The 14261-nt window shown below is 42.1% G+C and overlaps 1 protein-coding gene across 3 annotated transcripts in view; it reads right to left on the bottom strand.

The window, feature by feature from the left end:
- LOC139747670 (uncharacterized) overlaps positions 1-14261 on the bottom strand; it is a 147313-nt gene that overhangs the window by 30429 nt on the left and 102623 nt on the right. The gene's annotated exons all lie outside the window — the stretch shown is intronic.

The following is a 14261-nucleotide window of genomic DNA, read 5'->3' as shown; positions in this document are numbered from 1 at the left end:
AGAGAGAGAGAGAGACAGACAGACAGACAGACAGACAGAATGGGGGAAGGTAGATGGTCCACAGTCTACCCACATGTTCATCTTCCCCTTGGGGCTAGTCGATAAACTGAGTACCTGGCTTGGGCTACAGTACCCAATATATACACACACACACACACACACACACACACACACACACACACACACACACACACACACATATATATATATATATATATATATATATATATATATATATATATATATATATATCAGAAGTGGTAGAGGTTGTGTGAATCAGGTGTTTGCTTTGAAGAATGTATGTGAGAAATACTTAGAAAAAAAAATAGATTTGTATGTAGCATTTATGGATTTGGAGAAGGCATATGATAGAGTTGATAGAGATGCTCTGTGGAAGATACTAAGAATATATGGTGTGGGAGGCAAGTTGTTAGAAGCAGTGAAAAGTTTTTACTGAGGATGTAAGGCATGTGTACATGTAGGAAGAGAGGAAAGTGATTGGTTCTCAGTGAATGTAGGTTTGCGGCAGGGGTGTGTGATGTCTCCATGGTTGTTTAATTTGTTTATGGATGGGGTTGTTAGGGAGGTGAATGCAAGAGTTTTGGAAAGAGGGGCAAGTATGCAGTCTGTTGGGGATGAGAGAGCTTGGGAAGTGAGTCAGTTGTTGTTCGCTGATGATACAGCGCTGGTGGCTGATTCATGTGAGAAACTGCAGAAGCTGGTGACTGAGTTTGGTAAAGTGTGTGAAAGAAGAAAGTTAAGAGTAAATGTGAATAAGGGCAAGGTTATTAGGTACAGTAGGGTTGAGGGTCAAGTCAATTGGGAGGTAAGTTTGAATGGAGAAAAACTGGAGGAATTAAAGTGTTTTAGATATCTGGGAGTGGATCTGGCAACAGATGGAACCATGGAGGCTGAAGTGAACCATAGGGTGGGGGAGGGGGCGAAAATTCTGGGAGCCTTGAAGAATGTGTGGAAGTCGAGAACATTATCTCGGAAAGCAAAAATGGGTATGTTTGAAGGAATAGTGGTTCCAACAATGTTGTATGGTTGCGAGGCGTGGGCTATGGATAGAGTTGTGCGCAGGAGGATGGATGTGCTGGAAATGAGATGTTTGAGGACAATGTGTGATGTGAGGTGGTTTGATCGAGTAAGTAACGTAAGGGTAAGAGAGATGTGTGGAAATAAAAAGAGCGTGGTTGAGAGAGCAGAAGAGGGTGTTTTGAAATGGTTTGGGCACATGGAGAGAATGAGTGAGGAAAGATTGACCAAGACGATATATGTGTCAGAGGTGGAGGGAACGAGGAGAAGAGGGAGACCAAATTGGAGGTGGAAAGATGGAGTGAAAAAGATTTTGTGTGATCGGGGCCTGAACATGCAGGAGGGTGAAAGGAGGGCAAGGAATAGAGTGAATTGGATCGATGTGGTATACCGGGGTTGACGTGCTGTCAGTGGATTGAATCAAGGCATGTGAAGCGTCTGGGGTAAACCATGGAAAGCTGTGTAGGTATGTATATTTGCGTGTGTGGACGTATGTATATACATGTGTATGGGGGTGGATTGGGCCATTTCTTTCGTCTGTTTCCTTGCGCTACCTCGCAAACGCGGGAGACAGCGACAAAGCAAAAAAAAAAAAAAAAAAAACATTGAGATGTATAGGTATGTATATTTGCATGTGTGGACGTGTATGTATATACATGTGTGTGGGGTGGGTTGGGCCATTTCTTTCGTCTGTTTCCTTGCGCTACCTCGCAAACGCGGGAGACAGCGACAAAGCAAAAAAAAAATATATATATATATATATATATATATATATATATATATATCCCTGGAGATAGGGAAGAAAGAATACTTTCCACGCATTTCCCACGTGTCGTGGAAGACGACTAAAGGGGATGGGGGTAGGGGGCTAGGAACCCTCCCCTCTTTGTATTTTAACTTTCTAATTTCTAAAAGGGGAAACAGAAGAAGGAGTCACGTGGGGAGTGCTCATCCTCCTAGATGGCTCAGATTGGGGTGTATTAATGAGTGTGGATGTAACCAAGATGAGAAAAAAGGAGAGATAGGTAGTATGTTTGAGGAAAGGAACCTGGATGTTTTGGCTTTGAATGAAGCGAAGCTCAAGGGTAAAGGGGAAGAGTGGTTTGGGAATGTTTTGGGAGTAAAGTCAGGGGTTGGTGAGAGGACAAGAGCAAGGGAAGAAGTAGCACTACTCCTGAAACAGGAGTTGTGGGAGTATTGTGTAAGTCATAGAGTGTAAGAAAGTAAACTCTAGATTGATATGGGTAAAACTGAAAGTGGATGGAAAGAGATGGGTCATTATTGGTGCCTATACACCTGGGCATGAGAAGAAAGATCATGAGAGGCAAGTGTTTTAGGAGCAGCTGAGTGAGTGTGTTAGCAGTTTTGATGCATGAGACCCGGTTATAGTGATGGATTATTTGAATGTAAAGGTGAGTAATGTGGCAGTTGAGGGAATAATTGGTGTACATGGGGTGTTCAGTGTTGTAAACAGAAATGGTATATACATGCCTATATATGTACATGTCTGTGTATGTATATATATGTATATGTTGTGATGTATAGGTATGTATATGTGCGTGTGTGGACGTGTATGTATATACATGTGTATGTGGGGGGGTTGGGCCATTTTTTCATCTGTTTCCTTATGCTACCTCGCTAACGCAAGAGACAGCGACAAAGTATAACAAATGAATAAAATATATATATATATATATATATTTTTTTTCTTTTAAACTATTCGCCATTTCCCGCATTAGCGAGGTAGCGTTAAGAACAGAGGGCTGGGCCTTTTTTGGAATATCCTCACCTGGCCCCCTCTGTTCCTTCTTTTGGAAAATTAAAAAAAAAAAAACGAGAGGGGAGGATTTCCAGCCCCCCGCTCCCTCCCCTTTTAGTCGCCTTCTACGACACGCAGGGAATACGTGGGAAGTATTCTTAATCCCCTATCCCCAGGGATAATATATATATATATATATATATATATATATATATATATATATATATATATATATATATATATATATATATATATATATATGGATTTGTATGTAGCATTTATGGATCTGGAGAAGGCATATGATAGAGTTGATAGAGATGCTCTGTGGAAGGTATTAAGAATATATGGTGTGGGAGGAAAGTTGTTAGAAGCAGTGAAAAGTTTTTATCGAGGATGTAAGGCATGTGTACGTGTAGGAAGAGAGGAAAGTGATTGGTTCTCAGTGAATGTAGGTTTGCGGCATGGGTGTGTGATGTCTCCATGGTTGTTTAATTTGTTTATGGATGGGGTTGTTAGGGAGGTAAATGCAAGAGTTTTGGAAAGAGGGGCAAGTATGAAGTCTGTTGGGGATGAGAGAGCTTGGGAAGTGAGTCAGTTGTTGTTCGCTGATGATACAGCGCTGGTGGCTGATTCATGTGAGAAACTGCAGAAGCTGGTGACTGAGTTTGGTAAAGTGTGTGGAAGAAGAAAGTTAAGAGTAAATGTGAATAAGAGCAAGGTTATTAGGTACAGTAGGGTTGAGGGTCAAGTCAATTGGGAGGTGAGTTTGAATGGAGAAAAACTGGAGGAAGTGAAGTGTTTTAGATATCTGGGAGTGGATCTGGCAGCGGATGGAACCATGGAAGCGGAGGTGGATCATAGGGTGGGGGAGGGGGCGAAAATCCTGGGGGCCTTGAAGAATGTGTGGAAGTCGAGAACATTATCTCGGAAAGCAAAAATGGGTATGTTTGAAGGAATAGTGGTTCCAACAATGTTGTATGGTTGCAAGGCGTGGGCTATGGATAGAGTTGTGCGCAGGAGGATGGATGTGCTGGAAATGAGATGTTTGAGGACAATGTGTGGTGTGAGGTGGTTTGATCGAGTGAGCAACGTAAGGGTAAGAGAGATGTGTGGAAATAAAAAGAGCGTGGTTGAGAGAGCAGAAGAGGGTGTTTTGAAGTGGTTTGGGCATATGGAGAGGATGAGTGAGGAAAGATTGACCAAGAGGATATATGTGTCGGAGGTGGAGGGAACAAGGAGAAGAGGGAGACCAAATTGGAGGTGGAAAGATGGAGTGAAAAAGATTTTGTGTGATCGGGGCCTGAACATGCAGGAGGGTGAAAGGAGGGCAAGGAATAGAGTGAATTGGAGCGATGTGGTATACCGGGGTTGACGTGCTGTCAGTGGATTGAATCAAGGCATGTGAAGCGTCTGGGGTAAACCATGGAAAGCTGTGTAGGTATGTATATTTGCGTGTGTGGGCGTATGTATATACATGTGTATGGGGGGGGTTGGGCCTTTTCTTTCGTCTGTTTCCTTGCGCTACCTCGCAAACGCGGGAGACAGCGACAAAGTATAATAAATAAAATAAATATATATATATGTATATATATATATATATATATTTTCTTTCTTTCTTTTAAACTATTCGCCATTTCCCGCGTTAGCGAGGTAGCATTAAGAACAGAGGACTGGGCCTTTGAGGGAATGCCCTCACCTGGCCCAATTCTCTGTTCCTTCTTTTGGAAAATTAAAAAAAAACGAGAGGGGAGGATTTCCAGCCCCCCCGCTCCCATATATATATATATATATATATATATATATATATATATATATATATATATACATATTTTTTTTTTTTTTTTTTTTTTTGCTTTGTCGCTGTCTCCCGCGTTTGCGAGGTAGCGCAAGGAAACAGACGAAAGAAATGGCCCAACCCACCCCCATACACATGTATATACATACATCCACACACGCAAACATACATACCTACACAGCTTTCCATGGTTTACCCCAGACGCTTCACATGCCCTGATTCAATCCACTGACAGCACGTCAACCCCGGTATACCACATCGCTCCAATTCACTCTATTCCTTGCCCTCCTTTCACCCTCCTGCATGTTCAGGCCTCGATCACACAAAATCTTCTTCACTCCATCTTTCCACCTCCAATTTGGTCTCCCTCTTCTCCTCGTTCCCTCCACCTCCGACACATATATCCTCTTGGTCAATCTTTCCTCACTCATTCTCTCCATGTGCCCAAACCACCTCAAAACACCCTCTTCTGCTCTCTCAACCACGCTCTTTTTATTTCCACACATCTCTCTTACCCTTACGTTACTTACTCAATCAAACCACCTCACACCACACATTGTCCTCAAACATCTCATTTCCAGCACATCCATCCTCCTGCGCACCACTCTATCCATAGCCCACGCCTCGCAACCATACAACATTGTTGGAACCACTATTCCTTCAAACATACCCATTTTTGCTTTCCGAGATAATGTTCTCGACTTCCACACATTCTTCAAGGCTCCCAGAATTTTCGCCCCCTCCCCCACCCTATGATCCACTTCCGCTTCCATGGTTCCATCCGCTGCCAGATCCACTCCCAGATATCTAAAACACTTCACTTCCTCCAGTTTTTCTCCATTCAAACTCACCTCCCAATTGACTTGACCCTCAACCCTACTGTACCTTATAACCTTGCTCTTATTCACATTTACTCTTAACTTTCTTCTTTCACACTTTACCAAACTGAGTCACCAGCTTTTGCAGTTTCTCACATGAATCAGCCACCAGCGCTGTATCATCAGCGAACAACAACTGACTCACTTCCCAAGCTCTCTCATCCCCAACAGACTTCATACTTGCCCCTCTTTCTAAAACTCTTGCATTCACCTCCCTAACAACCCCATCCATAAACAAATTAAACAACCATGGAGACATCACACACCCCTGCCGCAAACCTACATTCACTGAGAACCAATCACTTTCCTCTCTTCCTACACGTACACATGCCTTACATCCTCGATAAAAACTTTTCACTGCTTCTAACAACTTGCCTGCCACACCATATATTCTTAATACCTTCCACAGAGCATCTCTATCAACTCTATCATATGCCTTCTCCAGATCCATAAATGCTACATACAAATCCATTTGCTTTTCTAAGTATTTCTCACATACATTCTTCAAAGCAAACACCTGATCCACACATCCTCTACCACTTCTGAAACCACACTGCTCTTCCCCAATCTGATGCTCTGTATATGCCTTCACCCTCTCAATTTATACCCTCCCATATAATTTACCAGGAATACTCAACAAACTTATACCTCTGTAATTTGAGCACTCACTCTTATCCCCTTTGCCTTTGTACAATGGCACAATGCACGCATTCCGCCAATCCTCAGGCACCTCACCATGAGTCATACATACATTAAATAACCTTACCAACCAGTCAACAATACAGTCACCCCCTTTTTTAATAAATTCCACTGCAATACCATCCAAACCTGCTGCCTTGCCGGCTTTCATCTTCCGCAAAGCTTTTACTACCTCTTCTCTGTTTACCAAATCATTTTCCCTAACCCTCTCACTTTGCACACCACCTCGACCAAAACACCCTATATCTGCCACTCTATCATCAAACACATTCAACAAACCTTCAAAATACTCACTCCATCTCCTTCTCACATCACCACTACTTGTTATCACCTCCCCATTTGCGCCCTTCACTGAAGTTCCCATTTGCTCCCTTGTCTTACGCACTTTATTTACCTCCTTCCAGAACATCTTTTTATTCTCCCTAAAATTTAATGATACTCTCTCACCCCAACACTCATTTGCCCTTTTTTTCACCTCTTGCACCTTTCTCTTGACCTCCTGTCTCTTTCTTTTATACATCTCCCACTCAATTGCATTTTTTCCCTGCAAAAATCGTCCAAATGCCTCTCTCTTCTCTTTCACTAATACTCTTACTTCTTCATCCCACCACTCACTACCCTTTCTAATCAACCCATCTCCCACTCTTCTCATGCCACAAGCATCTTTTGCGCAATCCATCACTGATTCCCATTCCTCCCCCACTCCCCTTACTTCCATTGTTCTCACCTTTTTCCATTCTGTACTCAGTCTCTCCTGGTACTTCCTCACACAAGTCTCCTTCCCAAGCTCACTTACTCTCACCACCCTCTTCACCCCAACATTCACTCTTCTTTTCTGAAAACCCATACAAATCTTCACCTTAGCCTCCACAAGATAATGATCAGACATCCCTCCAGTTGCACCTCTCAGCACATTAACATCCAAAAGTCTCTCTTTCGCGCGCCTGTCAATATATATATATATATATATATATATATATATATATATATATATATATATATATATGGGGGGGGGGCATTTTATGTGTGGCAGGGGGGCAACGGGAATGGATGAAGGCAGGAAGTATGAATCTGTACATGTGTATATATGTATATGTCTATGTATGTATATGGTGTAATGTATAGGTATGTATATGTGCGTGTGTGGACGTGTATGTATATACATGTGAATGTGGGTGGGTTGGGCCATTCATTCATTTGTTTGCTTGCGCTACCTCGCTAACACGGGAGACAACGTCAAAGTATAATAATTTATTTCTTATTATTTCATTATACTTTGTCGCTGTCTCCCGCGTTAGTGAGGTAGTGCAAGGAAACAGACGAAAGAATGGCCCAACTAACCTACACACACATGTATACACATACACGTCCACACACAGCACATATACATACCTATAATCACATCGTATACATATATATACACACAGACATATACATATATACACATGTACATAATTCATACTGTCTGCCCTTATTCATTCCCGTCCCCACCCTGCCACACATGAAATGAAAACCCCCTCCCCCCGCGTGTGCGCGAGGTAGCGCTAGGAAAAGACAACAAAGGCCACATTGGTCACACTCAGTCTCTAGCTGTCATATATAATGCACTGAAGCCACAGCTCCCTTTCCATATCCAGGCCTCACAAAACTCTCCATAGTTTACCTTGACGCTTCACATGCCTTGGTTCAATCCACTGACAGCACATCGACCCCGATATACCACATCGTTCCAATTCACTCTATTCCTTGCACGCCTTTCACCCTCCTGCATGTTCAGGCCCCGATCACTCAAAATCTTTTTCACTCCATCTTTCCACCTCCAATTTGGTCTCCCACTTCTCGTTCCCTCAACCTCTGACACAAATATCCTCTTTGTCAATCTTTCCTCACTCATTCTCTCCATGTGACCAAACCATTTCAAAACACCCTCTTCTGCTCTCTCAGCCACACTCTTTTCATTACCACACATCTCTCTTACCCTTTCATTACTTACTCGTTCAACCACCTCACACCACATACTGTCCTCAAACATCTCATTTCCAGCACATCCACCCTCCTCCACACAACTCTATCTATAGCCCACACCTTGCAACCATATAACATTGTTGGAACCACTATTCCTTCAAACATACCCATTTTTACTTCCCAAGATAACGTTCTCGACTTCCACACACTTTTCAATGCTCCCAGAACTTTTGCCCCCTCCCCCACCCTATGATTCACTTCCGCTACCATAGTTCTATCTGCTGCCAGATCCACTCCCAGATATCTAAAACACTTCACTTCCTCCAGTTTTTCTTCACTCAAACTTACCCCCCAATTGACTTGTCCCTCAACCCTACTGTACCTAATAACCTTGCTCTTATTCACATTTACTCTCAGCTTTCTTCTTTCACACACTTTACCAAACTCAGTCACCAGCTTCTGCAGTTTCTCACATGAATCAGCCACCAGCGCTGTATCATCAGCGTACAACAACTGACTCACTTCCCAAGCTCTCTCATCCACAAGAGACTGCATACTTGCCCCTCTTTCCAAAACTCTTGCATTCACCTCCCTAACAACCCCATCCATAAACAAATTAAACAACCATGGAGACATCACTCACCCCTGCCGCAAACCTACATTCACTAAGAACCAATCACTTTCCTCTCTTCCTACACATACACATGCATTACATCCTCGATAAAAACTTTTCACTGGTTCTAACAACTTACCTCCAACACCATATAATCTTAATACCTTCCACAGAGAATCTCTATCAACACTATCATATGCCTTCTCCAGATCCAGAAATGCTACATACAAATCCATTTGCTTTTCTAAGTATTTCTCACATACATCTTTCAAAGCAAACACCTGATCCACACATCCTCTACCACTTCTGAAACCACAATGCTCTTCCCCAATCTGATGCTCTGGTCATGCCTTCACCCTCTCAATCAATACCCTCCCATATAATTTCCCAGGAATACTCAACAAACTTATACCTCTGTAATTTGAGCACTCACTCTTATCCCCTTTGTCTTTATACAATGGCACTATGCAAGCATTCCGCCAGTCCTCAGGCACCTCACCATGAGTCATACATACATTAAATAACCTTACCAACCAGTCAACAATACAGTCACCCCCTTTTTTAATAAATTCCACTGCAATACCATCCAAACCCACTGCCTTGCCGGCTTTCATCTTCTGCAGAGCTTTTACTAGCTCTTCTCTGTTTACCAAATCATTCTCCCTAACCCTCTCAATTTGCACTCCACCTCGACCAAAACACACTATATCTGCCACTCTATCATCAAACACATTCAACAAACCTTCAAAATACCCACTCCATCACCTTCTCACATCACCACTATTTGTTATCACCTCCCCGTTAGCCCCCTTCACTGATGTTCCCATTTGTTCCCGTGTCTTACGCACTTTATTTACCTCCAACCAAAACATCTTTTTATTCTCCCTAAAATTTAATGATACTCTCTCACCCCAACTCTCATTTGCCCTCTTTTTTGCCTCTTGCACCTTTCTCTTGACCTCCTGCCTCTTTCTTTTATACATCTCCCACTCATTTACATTATTTCCCCGCAAAAATCGTCCAAATGCCTCTCTCTTCTCTTTCACTAATAATCTTACTTCTTCATCCCACCACTCACTACCCTTTCTAATCTGCCCACCTCCCTCGCTTCTCATGCCACAAGCATCTTTTGCACAAGCCATTACTGCTTCCCTAAATACATCCCATTCCTCCCCCACTCCCCTTACGTCCTTTGTTCTCACCTTTTTCCATTCTGTACTCAGTCTCCCCTGGTACTTCGTCAAACAAGTCTCCTTCCAAAGCTCATTTACTCTCACCACTCTCTTCACCCCAACGTTCTCTCTTCTTTTCTGAAAACCTCTACAAATCTTCACCTTCGCCTCCACAAGATAATCATCAGACATCCCTCCAGTTGCACCTCTCAGCACATTAACATCCAAAAGTCTCTCTTTCGCGCGCCTATCAATCTCTCCTACTTACATACATATACTTATGTATATCTCTCTTTTTAAACCAGGTATTCCCAATCACTAGTCCTTTTTCAGCATATAAATCTACAAGCTCTTCACCATTTCCATTTACAACACTCCCACTGAACACCCCATGTATACCAGTTATTCCCTCAACTGCCACATTACTCGCCTTTGCATTCAAATCACCCATCACTATAACCCGGTCTCGTGCATCAAAACTACTAACACACTCACTCAGCTGCCCCAAAACACTTGCCTTTCATGATCTTTCTTCTCATGCCCAGGTGCAGATGCACTAATAATCACCCCTCTCTCTCCATCCACTTTCAGTTTTACCCATATCAATCTAGAGTTTACTTTCTTACACTCTATCACATACTCCCACCACTCCTGTTTCAGGAGTAGTGCTACTGCTTCCCTTGCTCTTGTCCTCTCACCAACCTCTGACTTTACTCCCAAAACATTCCCAAACCACTCTTCCCCTTTACCCTTGAGCTTCGTTTCACTCAGAGCCAAAACATCCAGGTTCCTTTCCTCAAACATACTACCTATCTCTCCTTTTTTCTCATCTTGGTTACATCCACACACATTTAGACACCCCAATCTGAGCCTTCGAGGAGGATGAGCACTCCCCGCGTGACTCCTTCTGTTTCCCCGTTTAGACAGTTAAAATATAAGGAGGGGAGGGTTTCTAGCCCCCTGCTAAATATATGAATGGAATTCAGCTAATATTGGGGCCAACAAACATTAAGCAACCAGCCCTAACCCAATCTAGAACTCCATTCACCAGATACACATCTGCTCCCTAATTGCCCTGTCCTTAACCTACGCAGACAAACATATCTTCTTCCCTCTCTTTCCGGAGGGAAAAAATATGTACGGCAAGATAACCCCCACCTCATGAGCAGTGGTCCTGGTTAGTGGACGTGGTTGATTTCCAGAACACTGCAGAGCCCTATAATACGGGTCCTGAGGTGGCAAGGTCCAAGGTATAAGATTAAAAGAAGTTAAAACTCTCTCTATAGCGCACACTTGCATCCTCCCACCCAACCAGCCACACACACGTGCACACATGTGTACATGGTTATTAAGAGTATTGTTTATTTCGCGTTACCTCGAATGGTTCTTAACCTTCTCTCTCTCTCTCTCATAGTTGAAGTGTGGGAAGAAAGACAGATAAGCCACAGAAGTGGCAGCTGCAGGCAGCCACAGGTGTGTTGTGTACACATGCAGCTTCCTATCCTGGGCCACCCTCTATAATGCTGGGGTGTTTCAACCCTTCAGCTCCCCCCCTCATCAATGCTATGTTTCATAGCTTGAAATGTAAACTTTAAAATGATGAATAAAATACTCAATCCTTATAACCTTTGGTCAGATCTCTTTGGAATACATTGTCCATACCCAGTCTTCAAACTCAACCAAAGATGAAGAAAAACTAGAACAAATTGAAGCAGAGCAACACAACTAATATCTCCCAGAAGCAAGTCTCAAGAAGAAAAGAGTCAGAGACCTAAATCATTTTCTCTACAATTTGCAGACTCCAAGATGTAACAGAAGGTTTAAAATACTAAAGACTTTAAAAAAAACATAAGAAAATTTTTACATGTTAGATAGAGATCTAATGACTAGAAATAACAGTGTAAAAAGGAAGATGTGGGTAAAAAAAATTTCATTTGTAGAATGGTTAGCTGTGTAATTAACTATCAGCCAATGTAGTAAATATAAAGACTATCAATATTTTCAATCCAAAACAAGAGAGTTATGTAAGCCATCAGTAAATAACCCTGCTTCAAGCAATTCTATAACTCATTACTTACAAGAATCAGCAAGAAATACTCAGAGAAAGATGAAGATTTATGAGTAGCATTTATGAATCTGGAGAAAGTGTATGATACGGTTCACAGGGATGCTTTGTAGTAGGAGCTACAAATATATAGTAAGAAAGGAAAATTAATAGGAGTGAAGAGTTTTTATCAAGAGAGTATGGTGTGTGTGCAAATAAAAAAAGAGGTGAAGGTGGGTCTAAGTCAAGGGTGTGTGATGTCACCATTGCTGTTAAATCTCTCTATTAATTGGCAAAGAAGGTAAATGTGAGAGCTCCAGAGAGAGAAGCGGCTCTACAATCACCTGTTTGTTGATGACACAGCTCTGATGGCAGACTCAAGTGGGAAACTGCATAAGCTGGTGTCAAAGTTTTGGGGAATGTGTGAAAGGAACCAGCTGAGAGTTAATGTTAAAAGTAAGGGAATAAGCTTCAGCAAGGGAACAGAGAGAGGTCGGTTTGAGAGTGAGTTTGAATGGAGTGAACGAACCTATAGGAAGTGGGGTGTTTTATAAGCCTAGGAGTGGACATGGCAGCGAGTGAAACTATGGGAGTTGAAGGGAATCATACAATGCATAAGGGGGCAATAAGGAGTGTATGGAAAGAGAAATCACTTTCTGTGAGGGTTGAGGTTGGTATGTTAAACAGTACAGTAGTTCCGATGATGCTGTATGGATGCAAGTCGAGAGCCTTAAATGTTACAATCAAAGAAGGTAGATGCGTTGGAAATAAAATATCTGAGGACAATATGTGGTGTAAAAAGGATTCATTACGTGAGGAATGACACTGAGATAAGTGTGGTGATAAGCAAAATATGTCAGGTTTAAGACAGCTGAGCAGGATGTGCTCAAATGGTTCAGACATATGGAGGGGATGAATGACATGAGATTGACTAAGAAGGTATACATGTCAGAAGTGGAGCGAACAAGGAGGGAAAGACCACAGGCTAGATGGAAGGCTGGAGTGAAAGATGCTTTGAGTTACTTAGATATGAACATGCAGGTGTGAGGTTTGCAAGGGATAGAGAGAAGTGGGATGATCTGGTACAAAGAGGCAACGCACTATCAGCGTGTTGATCCAGGTAATATGAAGAGGTCAGTGATAGCCATAGAAAGGTTTGTAGATAGGAGGTACAGTAGACAAAGGGGCTCTAATTTAGAAGCATTATTAAAACTAAATAAAGGGAATCAAATGATTCCAAGACAGATATATAGATATATATTGGGTTTCAGCAATTAAATCTAACAAGGTAACTCTTTCCTCAACCCGAGATGCCACATAGGTCTGAAATGATAGAGGTGTATTCTGTACGAGAAGGAGAATGAGAATTAGGAAGAGAAGAAAAGTTAGTTAAGAGTGTATAAGGAAATTATAAGCATAAGAGTGAATAGAGTTTAGGGATGATCATATATTGAGAGGAAAGAGTAGGTATCTAGTAGGACATATGCCTGAGGAACCCCATTGTTGAAAGGATAGAAAAGGGAAGTCGCACCATCAATGACTGTTGCAATGGAATGACCCGAGAGGAAACTATACATCAGGGGACAAACAGAACTAGTGAAATCAAAGGAGGGGAGTTTAGAGATCAGACTTATACAACATCCACTCAAATGCTAGAGATATCAAGGTATATGACAAAAGTTCCACTAAAATCCCTGAAAGAGGGGATCTGAGGGTAGTCACACAGGAAAGCTCACAAATGGACATAGATCTGGGAAGTCAGTACTGGTGATCAAAAACAAGAAAATATGATTCTAAATGTTGGAGAGAATTTGGAGAGTTTCAAAAACAAGTGAGAACAACTGGGTGGAAGTTGGAGGGATATGAGTGGTGTCCATTCTTAAAACGGGCTGTATTAAGGCATGCTTTCATGACACAGAAAAATCTGGATTTTATACTGAAATGAAGAAGGCAAGCAAAGATCAGAGCTATCTCAAAGGCACACTCCTTTGGGACTCAAGGAGTGAGTTAAAGGAAAAATGAACTACCAAAAAGAATGTCGTTATCAACTGGAGAGCGAATGATAGATTGCTCAGGTTGGAAGAGTGGAGGAAAGGTTGAATCACAGAGGTTGTTAGGAATACTTTTGGTTAAGGACCAAAAATATTTGTTAGGAGACAATAGCCAAGTCAGGACACCTTTCATGAAGCTGTGCTTGACTTTACCAAAGAACAGCTTTGCAGTGATTCTGGGAAAAAATTAAAGCAGAGAAGGCAAGATTTTCAAGGTCCGTTATGCTCTTTTCCACATGGGAAAGGC

The sequence above is a fragment of the Panulirus ornatus genome, chromosome 69 (assembly GCF_036320965.1).
Source record: "Panulirus ornatus isolate Po-2019 chromosome 69, ASM3632096v1, whole genome shotgun sequence".
Classification (NCBI taxonomy): Eukaryota; Metazoa; Arthropoda; class Malacostraca; order Decapoda; family Palinuridae; genus Panulirus; species Panulirus ornatus.
Note: the sequence above shows the minus strand (reverse complement) of the source record. Positions and strands in the feature narration are given on the sequence as shown.